Consider the following 11,505-nt stretch of genomic DNA (forward strand, 5'->3'; position numbering starts at 1 on the left):
GCAAGCAAATGACATGGCAATGATGGCGAAAAACTAGAAGACACCTGGCGCATCGAATCCGGGGCGTTACAGTTAGTTCACCCCTAACACCGCGCATTTCCATGTTATGATTTATGGTGCTTTGTTTGCTTTATATTTATTGTTTCTTCCCCCTCTTCTCTCCAGTAGACCCCGAGACTGATGTTGCCCCTGCGATCGACTATGTCGACGACGACCCTTCTTCCCTTTTCAGCGGAGCTTACAGGCAAGGCCCCCCTTTGATCATCCTGATATCGCCCATTCCATTCTCTCATGCTTGCATTAGATTTTGCTACTGGAATTGATTGCTCCTATTCTGATGCATAACCTACTTTTGTAACCTGCTTATTGTTATCTTACCTGCTTATCCTAAACTATTTAGTATAGGTTGGGTAGAGACTCATCAGAGACCCCCACTTTGTCCCGACTGCCCCCGCTAGATTATCAGAAGACTCGATCAACGAGATCGAAGACCAGGCCCCGGCACCGCACATCACTTTCCCCTTAGTTGCTCGACACTACTGGGTTACTATTGAGTGCCAAGGGTGAGACCTCTACAACACTTCTGATGTTAACCCTAGAGTGTAGCTATTTGGTCGTGGTCATCGAGGGTGATTCCGCCTTAACCACTTCCGATACAACTCTATCGTGCAACCCCTCAAGTGTCAACCTCGGGGGTGGTTCCTCTTACGTTCATCTTGATGATTACATCGAGTGGAATTCACCGGGGGTGATTCCTCGGGTTTTCCCCGTGATGTTTGGACACACGGATACTTGGATTTTACAACTGTTACTTGGAAAGGCGGGTCGACCCTGAGGGGTACCCGCGAGTGATGTGGAGACGGGTTGACATGGAAGGTGCCCGCGAGATAATTACAAGGCGTGGCCGGGCATTCCTAGCCCTTGTCGCAAGTCCTCGAGATGGTGCAATAGGGTCACATCTTTCGTGAGTCTCTGCTTATTACCGTGCATTCCTAATCCACTGCGATTTGGATATTTGATCCGAGGGGCCTCTGGCCTGATAGCACTAACCATCATGTGGGCATAGTATGGGTGTTCTGTGTCGTATGTATCAGCCGAAGCTTAATAGACGTCAACGACTGAGCGGCGCATGCCGGTTTGGACTGGTAAGCACCTGCCTTTTTGAAGGAGGTAGCTAGGTCTGCTCACCGGCCGCGTACGAAACGTGCAGGAGTTCCAGGCGAGATGGCCCATGACCCCTGGGGGCATAGGTTTAGTCCGGCGTGGTGACCTCTCTATTAAGCCTAGGTCGGGTTGTGGCATATTGTTTGGCCGAGGCCGGGCATGACCCAGGAAAGTGTGTTCGGCCGGAGTTAATCGAGCATGGTGGGTAAGTTGGTGCACCCCTGCAGGGAAGAAAACATCTATTGATAGTCTATCCTACGGTAACGGACATTCGGAGTTGTATCCCGATCGATACAACTAGAACTGGATACTTTTGATGAGAATTTGATTCAGATGAGAAATGGATAGTATGGCTCTGGGATTTCTTTCTTGCAGGGAGTCAAGAAAGGATCTCTGGCCGAGGTTGATAACACTACTACTGCTTTACTTTATGGTACTCTACTCCCTCCTGTTTACTGCAAGATGGTGGTTTCCAGAAGATGCTAGTCTTCGATAGGACTAGGCCTTCTCTCTATTCTGGCATTTCTGCAGCCTAGTCCACATATACAGCCTTCCTTTGATAATGTTGCATATGTAGTGTAGATCCTTGCTTGCGAGTACTTTGGATGAGTACTCACGGTTGCTTTGCTCCCCTTTTTCCCCCTTTCTTTTTCTTTTCGGTTGATGCAACCAGATGTCGGAGCCCAGGAGCCAGATGCCACCGCTGGTGCCTACTACTACATGGAGACCGCTGACAACCAGGAGTAGTTAGGAGGCTCCCAGGCAGGAGGCTTTGCCTCTTCGATCATGTTGCTTTTGTGCTAGCCTTCTTAAGGCAAAGTTGTTTAAATCAGGTCTGTACTCAGATATTGTTGCTTCCGCTGACTCGTTTGTATTCAAGCTGATGTATTCGAGCCCTCGAGGCCACTGGCTTTGTAATATAAAGCTTGTATTATTTTAATTTGTGTCTAGAGTTGTGTTGTGATATCTTCCCATGAGTCCCTGATCTTGATCGTACACATTTGCGTGTATGATTGAATCGAGGGCGTCACAGGAAAGGAGATCGCCTAATTCGTGAAGATCTACCCTAGTGAGGCAAGTCCTTCGTGGGCGATGGCCATGGTGGGATAGACAAGGTTGCTTCTTCGTGGACCCTTCGTGGGTGGAGCCCTCCGTGGACTCGCGCAACCATTACCCTTCATGGGTTGAAGTCTCCATCGATGTGGACGTACGATAGCACCACCTATCGAAACCACGCCAAAAATCTCCGTGTCTCCAATTGTGTTTGCACACTCCAATCCCATCGCTTTACTTTCTCGCAAGTTGCATGCTTCACTTTCCGCTGCTCATATACTCTTTGCATGCTTGCTTGAATTGTATTGTGTATGCTTGAAATTGTGTTAATCTACCATCTCAACTTGAAAAACTTTAAAACTGCCAACTTTGGTTGTTGAGGGTCTAATCGCCCCCCCCCCTCCAGACACCTCTTCTCGATCCTTTCACGATCCTCCCCTCGTCGCTCTGTGAGAAAGCGATCACCGGGTTGTCTCTCGAACTTGTCTGGGTGTGTTTTATTAAGTATCTCGTTCTAGTTGTCATAAGGTCGAGGTACAACTTTGGGTCATACTTTTACCGAGGGACATGGCTATTCGAATAATAAACTTCCCTGCAGGGGTGCACCACATTACCCAACACGCTTGATCCCTTTGGCCAGACACACTTTCCATGGTCATGCCCGGCATCGGAAGATCAACACGCCGCAGCCCTACCTAGGCTCAACAGAGAGGTCAGCACACTTGTCTAAATCCTATGCGCGCAGGGGTCTGGGCCCATCACCCATTGCACACCTGCACGTTGCGAGGGCGGCCGGTGAGCAGACCTAGCAACCTCCATTACAAAGGAAGTTGCATTACACGGTCCAACCCGGCGCCCACCGCTGAGTCGCTGACGTCAAGAAGGCTTCGACTGATACCATGACGTCGAGTGCCCATAACTGTTCCCGCGTAGTTGGTTAGTGCATATAGGCTAGTGGCGAGACTCAGATCAAGTACCAAGATCTCATTAAGCGGGTTATTTTGATGTAACCACGGACGCCGACCAGGGTCCAGGCCCACCTGTCTCCTAAGTGGTCACAACCTGCCCTGTCGATCCGCATCAAAGTAATACTCGGGGGCCGTCGGGAACCTAGGTCCACCACTACCTGGATGGAACCACCTGTCCTTTCAGCCCCCATATCCAAATCACGTGCGAGTACTCTACGAGCCGACCCGACTTTAGTCACCACTTGTATCATGTATAATATGTATGTAAGTATATACCCGTGATCACCTCCCGACTGATCACGCCCCGGTAGTATAGCATGGCAGACGGACAAGAATGTAGGCCACTGATGATAACTAGCATCCTATTCTAAGCATTTCATATTGCAGGTAAAGGTAACAACAGTAGTAGCAAAGGCGGGCTATGCAAGAGAATAGGATTAACCGAAAGCAGTAACATTCTACACTACTCTAATGCAAGCGGTAGAGAGAAGAAATAGGCGATATCAGGTTGATCAGGGGGGGCTTGCTTAGTTGCTCTGGCAAGGAGGGGTCATCAACACCATAGTCGATCGGGGCAGCAGCGGCGTCAGTCTCGGTGTCTAACGAGACAAGAGGGGGAAGAAACAATAAATAGAATGCAAACATATGCATGACGATGCATGTCATGACAATGAGCGGTGCTAGGTGTGCCCTAGCGTGGTAGTAGGTGATATCGGCAAAGGGGGGAGATCCGGGAAAGTATTACCGGTGTTTGACGTTTTCTGAAAGATGACCCAGAGGTGGATTGTTGCAGGTTCGCTATGCTAGGGACGTGCGGCCGATGAATAGACTGCATATTCGAATTTGTCTCATAGTTTCGAGCAACTTTCATGTACAAAGTATTTTCATCCGAGTTATGATTTATTTTATATTAAGGTTTTAAAGTTTTAATGTTTTCTACAATGAATTTAAAAAGCCCGAATTACTTTCTATACACACAGCTGCCTAGCCCATTAGGATGACAGGTGCGGGCAAGGGCTGAGTCAGCAGGTACAATCAGCGGTTAACCAGTCAATGTTGACTGGTCAACCTGAAGGGGGGGCATATGTCATAGACTAGGGCTGTTCTTCTTCTTCCCTTTTTTATTGCCTTTATTTTTAACTAGTAATAATAGTTAACAGGGAGGTTAGTAGATAAACTAAACTACTTCATGGCATAATTAGATTATTACCTAATCTAATTAGGAGGGGGTTATATATACATACATACATATATATATATATATATATATATATATATATATATATATATATATATATATATATATATATATAAAGGCCCTGATCTAAGATCAGGCCGGCCTCACCGAGGCGTACATGTGTGAACGACCCCAAGCCCGGCCGCGGCTGGCCCGCAGGGCAGAGCGGGGACCAGCTGCGGGGAGCGACGGCCGGAGGTAGCTGGACGGGTGCGCGTGTCCAGGAGGGCAGCGGCGCGGGGCAGACGGCTAGCAGGATGGCGGCGGCTGTGCAGCGACATGCGGCGGTGAAATGCAGGCGGCAGCAGTAGGGCGCGCTGGCCAGCGAGGGGAGGCGCAATGCACGCGGGGCGGCCGCACAGCTGCGGGTAGTAGCAAGCGCGGCGAGCTCCGGCCAACAAAGGCGGGGCGCATGTTGCGAGGTCACGACAGCAGCAGGTGTGGCTGGCGTCAAACAGCTGCGGGCGCACGTGGCGCGAGGGCACGAGCAGCCAAGGCAGCAGCGAGGCATGCGCGGGCGCACGCGGGCTGGCTAGCAGGACAAGCGAGAGCACGGCTATGGGCGCGAGCACGAGCTCAGGTGAGTTCGGCCGCGGCGGTGTATGGTGTCTATGGTGACGGATTCGACAGGAGGCTACCAAGGGGTGGAGGAGGAGCTCGCCATGGACTCGTAGGGCTGCTCAGGAGGCTCGGGGATGGTCGAGGATACGTAGGTCGATGAGGAGATGCGACGGTGGCCGACGGACGAGATCGGCAATTCGGCCGCTTGGGGGCGCCCCCGCTTGAGTGGCCTCTCCCAGCCGACGGTGGGGAGCCAGGCGACGTTCCAGGCGCAAGCTCGGTTGGAGGGAACGTTGATGGGCGTGCCGGCAGCAAGGGCCGCGGCGACGGCGGCTCAGCCTCGCGCGGGCGAGAAAGAAGTCGAGAGGGGAAGGAACGCTAGGGTTCATCCCGGGTAGCGGGGGTCCTTGTAGGATGCCGAGGAAGCACCGGATAAGAGACGCGTGGCTCATCTGCGGTTCAGACGCGATGCGGTTTCCCACGGTGCCATGGTGAATAGAGGTAGGAGAAAAGAGTGCGGATGGGCTGGGCCTCTACTGAGTAGAGGCCCAGGTGAACCGGTATGCCCTGCCCTTTCTCTTTACTATTTTTTTCTTTTTCATTTTAGCTACTGTTCTCAATTAGTCTTAGCACCAAAAGACTTCTGTAAAAATGTGCCACTTGAGACATTAAATGCATTGAAATATTCTGAGATGGTAACAAAAATCTCAAAGCATTTGGAAGTGTTTAACTATTTTTGGAAAATGAAAAGGCAAAACAAATTGTTGTTGGGCCATTTATTAATATCCTAGGAATTAATTGGTGGGTCAAATAATGTTGGGATCAACATGACAATGATCAAGGGAATTTATATAATATTGTGAACATTTTAGTTTTACTGTTCGAAGAAATTATAATTTCACTTGTTATTTAAATTTGACTTTGACTTTGATTCCGAACAAGTGGCAGTTTGCATAGTAATCATGATGACATGGCACCATTTGTGTGTGATTACTGTAGCTTAACTACAGGGTTATTACAAATCTCCTCCAATACAAGAAATCTCGTCCCGAGATTTAAGAGGTGGAGTCATGGGGGAAGGTCCGGGTTACGAAATTCTAGCGAGTATTCTCGGTCTGGGTTTTTCTTCTCGAAGAGGTCGATCCGTTACATTGATGTCTTCATTTTCTGTTTCAGGTCATCATGAAGAAGTCTTCATCCTTTCTTCGGTAATTTCATTGTACTTACGAAAAGGATAAGGAGTAGCTTCGGAAGAACGGAACTCTACAAGGTTTTTTATCTGGTAGATAACTCGCGGAAGGTGGCAGAAAGTATCTCTCGAATTGAAACTTAAGAAAATGTCGAGAGCAAAGTAAGAAGGTACCATGCGAAGTTTCGAGCGGGCAGGCAATCGTTCGATGCCTGAAACAGGGCATGAAAGGGGTTCAAAGCAATGGGGATAGGTATTGTGTGTGATTACAGAATAGATCACTAGGAAGGTGGCCCGTGAATTACATACAAAGCCAAGCATGAGGAATAACTTTGGAAATAGGGGGTACAGGAAAGTCAGGTTTTGATCCTGTGGAACTGTGGGTTATGGGCCCAACATGTGGGTTAAGAGTGGAAAGGGGAGGCTGCCATCTTGCACGGTCATGATGGTAAGGCATGCCAGAGGATGGCCTGTCAGATATGTTGGCAGCACAATGGTACCAAGGGAAAGGGACAAAGAGAACCATTTTCCTACTCGTAAGAACAAGGCGGACCAATAGGCAAGGTTCTCGTCCGTCGGTGGTTACCAGAATGTCATGAACAATAGTAACAAGATCTCACTGACAGAGTTGTACACAGGGGTGTTTACAAAAGCGAGAAGAATATTACTGCTTAGATCATATAGATCACAAGAAAAGTTAAACATAACAATGGAAAGGAAAATGTGATCATTAGATTAAACAGAACAATGGAGAGGGAAAATGTGTTTAAACACATAATTCCGGGGTATATCCTTCCCAAGGACAAATAGAGCATGATATCCATGACAGGATAGAAAGTAGAAAACCATTTAGGTAATGGGAGAGGAATTCCATGATAATACCCATACAACGGTGTTAGGATAATTGATAAAGAAAATTTAGCATTGGGCTTCAAATGTTCTTATTGAAAATTGAAGTACCACAGACATGCTTCGAGATACAATTGACATGTTCTTCAAGCAAAGGTCAGACTTTGGATACTCAAAGGATTCATCAGGAACAATTACGGAATAAGTCTTACAATTTCCTCATGGAAGAATGGGTACATAGCAAAAGTGGATACTATACTAATATGTCCTCCGGCCAGGTGTTCTAGGCATGACATCATCTTACTAGGTTATATAAAGATCAATACTGTGACCCTTGGAAAATGTTCCAACCATCATATCCGACCGAGTTTCAGATCTGATTGGTGTCAGGATGCCTGAGAAGAAAAGGTGCAACACAAATTGACGAGAAGACACTGTAAGATTCTCGGGAAATGAACTATGGAAGTGTGTTCTGAAACAAGAGTTCATCATTAAACCAAGTAGAGGATGAGGAGGTGGTTGATGGACTCAGCGACATACCATCGAGATTTCCAAAAAGAAGGATTTCCACAATTATGTGAACAAGGAGATACCATTTGTCAGATCAAATGATATAATGGTGTATGCTCGAGAAAAACATACACAAATAAACATTGGTTGAAAGGTGTACCCGAAATATGGGCTAGGTAGCATGATCAATGTTGCGGGAAACCATGGCCACCTATGGGACCAGGAGGGCCCCTTGCTAGTTCGGCGAGGGAGGGGGGAGTCGCTTTGCACAAAGAGCAGACCAACATGGGGCAGCGCGGCAGAGATCACACGGGCAGTTTTACCCAAGTTCGGGCCGCCGTGAGGCGTAAAAACCCTACTCCTTCTCTAGTGGATTGATGGTGGAAATGTAGTGGTGGTGCACAGTACACTTGCCCGGGAAGGGTTGCCTCAGGGCGGCAGCGGCTACGCATGTATGGGGGTGTGGGTGATCTAACTTTCCAACCCCTCGAACCGTTGCCATGGGCCTCCATTTATAGGTTAAGGGGTCACCACGGCCCGAGCCATCAGTGAGATACCACTCTGGAAGAGCTCAGATTCTAACCTTGTGTCAGACCCGCGGGCCAAGGGACAGTCTCAGGTAGACAGTGGCAAATTAGTGTTTGGACACTATTTTGATAGCAAATAGTTCTATCATACCTAACTCTGCAGGCTGACAGTGCGCATTTAATGCGCTGCTTAATGTCACATCATTGGTTGTCTGGCAAGGCTTGCCGGGCTATCTTGCCAGCTCCACGCCTGCTTGCCTGACACGCCATAGGATGGCTACCATGTGGCGAATGGCTGCCACTTAATCACTCTGCGGCTTGACACCGCACTGATCGACGACGTGACTCGTGGTGGAGTGGTCGGGGAGGCGATCTGGCCTCCACAGGTTCCAGATCGAGTTCAAGTTCTTCGCAGAACTCATCTTTGTGTGGTCCCTCGGCTCCGCACCAGGTGCCGCAACTGCCGGAGAGCTTTGCCCCTCTGCCCCCGAAGAGGAGAAGGGAGCCCTCACCTCCCATGGAGTTCAACTTGGACTACATGCTTATTGCAAAAGAGTAAGGATGATTTCTTTTGCAAATAACTTGCGTATATCCAATTATTTTTGCTTACTGACCTCTCGCTTTTGTTGTGGCCAGCAGGGAGGGGGAGGAGGAGACGTAAACCCTCGTCCATCGCTCCCTGAAAAAGCTCCGGCGTCTCGGGTCATTGAAGGGCACAGAGAGGTCGGCCTTGGTGGGAACGGTGTAGAGGACCGTATGCCGAGCCCCCAGTCTAGCCCTAGACCTGGAAGCAGAGACTTGGTTCCACCAGCCGGAGGTGATGGAGACGGTCTTCCTGTTCCTCCAGGTGGAGGAGGTGAGACGACGTAGGGCGAGACCCTCCCCTTGGGGCATGCTTCTCTTGTTGTTCGAGCTGGAGGGAGCCCTACGGAACCCTTCATGGATGAAGCTGCACCAGAGGCTGCCAGGATTGCCACGGTAGAGGGCAAAGCTCGAGGCCCGGCAACAACAGTTGCCAGGAAAACAGAGGTTCCTACCCGGCAGACTTCTCCAGGTGCTTCATTTTGCTCCTTCTTTGCTTTCATCTTTTTTCTCTCTCTTCTCTTTTTTTAACTTCTGCTTCCTTGTTGTCCTCTGTTCTTCTCACCCGCAGGACACCAAGCCGAAGAGCCAGAACCATTGGAGGTGGCGGTTGACATAAGCAAGGCTGCCGCGATGGAGGCCATGGACATTGCTGCCGTGCAAGGATGAGATCTCACTGTCAGGGATGTGCAGGGTTACCCGGCAGTGATGGAGCATTCTTCGGAGATCGCCCCGGCAGAGGGAGTGGCTGCGGAGGTGAAGATCCCTCTTCAGACCCTGGGCCAACTCCCCGCTACCAGGTACATCATTGAGATCCCGCCCTCCTCATCGAGCATGCTGGCCATGGTGCTGTCGCCGCCCGGAGGTGGTGCCCCCGGCCTGTCCCTGACGACGGATACCGAGCTTGACGAGGAGCTCCAACGTATCTGTAATGCCTCGGATAGAACTTTCCATATTCGTTAACTCCAACTCTTGCCTTTTCCGGAGATGCGATATGATAATTCCTTCGTGGTCGGGTTTTTTTTTTATTTTGCTTTTTGTTCATGTCATGCTTTTCATCTCATGACATCATGTGCATTGCATCCACATGTTTTCATAAAGCTTGCATCCGTTCGTAGTTGTCGCGTCCCCCCCCCCCTTGTCTCCGTTGTCCGTTCCGAGACCAACCGGGTTTTTCGAGTCCCTCTTGTCTGGCCGCTTAATCTCTTTGCTCAATGCTCGAACCCCTCACTTGCTCGCCCGAAACTTCCCCTAACCCGAACCGCACGGTCATGACCGATGGGTCCGGATCAACCCCAAACATCCCTAAAATATCTTCGTTTATTTGTTTGGACTCCCGAAGCATTTTATTCTTGATCGTTCGATTTTAATCGGATGATCCAAACTCCCCTCCTTTTTCATATAAATAGTCCACCCCTAGTCTATTTTGGATAACCCTAAAAATCCTCACCTTGTCCCTAGCCGCGCCGCCACCCACTCAGCATCTTCATCGGGATCCCTCCAGATCCACCCTCTCTCCCTCGATTTCCTGATCGGGCGAACCACCTCCTCCCATCGATCCAACCCTCCTCGCTCTCCTCGTCGACCAGGGAGACGAGCTCCCCACGAGCACCCATGGCCTTGTGCCCCTGTCACCCTAGTAGCAGCAACAACAACCTCGTCGTCGCCGCCACAGATGAGCACAACGCCGTCCCTTCCTTCCTCTGGTTCCTTCCTTCTCCTCTCAACATCTCGGCCTCCCTCTCTCTCCAGGAGCTTCGCCTGCGCTGCCGCCATGGACTGGAGCCGTCCCGGAGTGCTCTCCCGCCTCACCTCCCGCCATGGCTGCAAGCCACCGCCGCCCGGTTCCTCCTCGAGCTCCAAGCCCCAGCGCCGTCGTCCCCTGCCTCACCATCCCATGTCGCGGCCTCTGCTTCCTCTACAACGACGACCAACACCTGCTCCTCCTCCCGTGCGCCTCGTCCACCCCGCCCCAGGCCAACCGAACCATCGAGAACCGCCTCGACGCCATCTCCAAGCTCCTCCATCGGCCACCTCTACGAGCAGAGCTGCCGGACCAGCAGGCCTATGCCTCGCGCCTTCTCCTCTCCTTCTATCTCTTTTCCTCCCTCTCTGTATCTTCTCTGATTTTTCCCCTGCCATGGTCCTGCAGTTCCTCAACGCCACCGAGCTCCCTTGCGCCGTCGGATCCGAGACCCCCTCACCCGGATCTGCCCGTTCCCGACGCTCGCGTCGCCATCAGTCACCCGTCGCCGGAGTTCCTTGCCGGCTCGCGCGCCGCCGCTGCTCCCCTGCTTTTCCTACTGCTGCCGCTGTTTTCCCTATCGAACGAATCGGACGACGATGAAGCCTCCCTCCTGCGTTGACTGTGCCCCGCTCGAGTGCTCGTGCGGGCCTGTCAAGCCGCCTCTCCCCCAGGCCCAGCGTGCCCCCTGCAGGCCTCCCTCTCCACCAAGCCCAGCCGGCCTCTTCTGCTTCCAGCCGGGCCTCGGCCCATGGTGAGCGCCCCAGCAGCGTGCAGTTTCGGCCCGAGTCACGTTTTTTCGTGGAATGTTTTTCTAATTAACCCGTGCAACTGCATATATTTACAGATTGCACCCTCATGTTCATGCATTTAATAACTCCACAACCGTGCATCGAATTAAAATAATTTATATATGAAAAATGCTTAGAATTTTATCTAGTTTCATATTTGGCCACTTTCATCCATGTTTAAAATGTTGTTTGTTTTAATTTTCTCAAATGCCATGTTAAAATGATTTATTTCATAACTATTTAACCGTAGCTCCAAATTTAATAAACTTTATATGTAAATGGGGTTGAAAAATGCATAGATTAATTTGGTTCACTTACTTTGCATGTTTA

The 11,505-nt window shown here is 50.2% G+C and overlaps 1 long non-coding RNA gene across 1 annotated transcript; it reads right to left on the minus strand.

The window, feature by feature from the left end:
- Window positions 1-241: 241 nt before the first annotated feature.
- On the minus strand, window positions 242-8,159 carry LOC119293545. The gene is made up of 4 exons (XR_005143103.1): window positions 8,066-8,159; window positions 5,312-5,316; window positions 2,806-2,809; window positions 242-255 (listed from the first exon to the last, which is right to left on the minus strand). It is a non-coding gene; the product is annotated as an uncharacterized LOC119293545 (long non-coding RNA).
- Between the last annotated feature and the right edge of the window lie 3,346 nt (window positions 8,160-11,505).

Source organism: Triticum dicoccoides, chromosome 4B, assembly GCF_002162155.2.
Source record: "Triticum dicoccoides isolate Atlit2015 ecotype Zavitan chromosome 4B, WEW_v2.0, whole genome shotgun sequence".
In the NCBI taxonomy this organism is placed as follows: Eukaryota; Viridiplantae; Streptophyta; class Magnoliopsida; order Poales; family Poaceae; genus Triticum; species Triticum dicoccoides.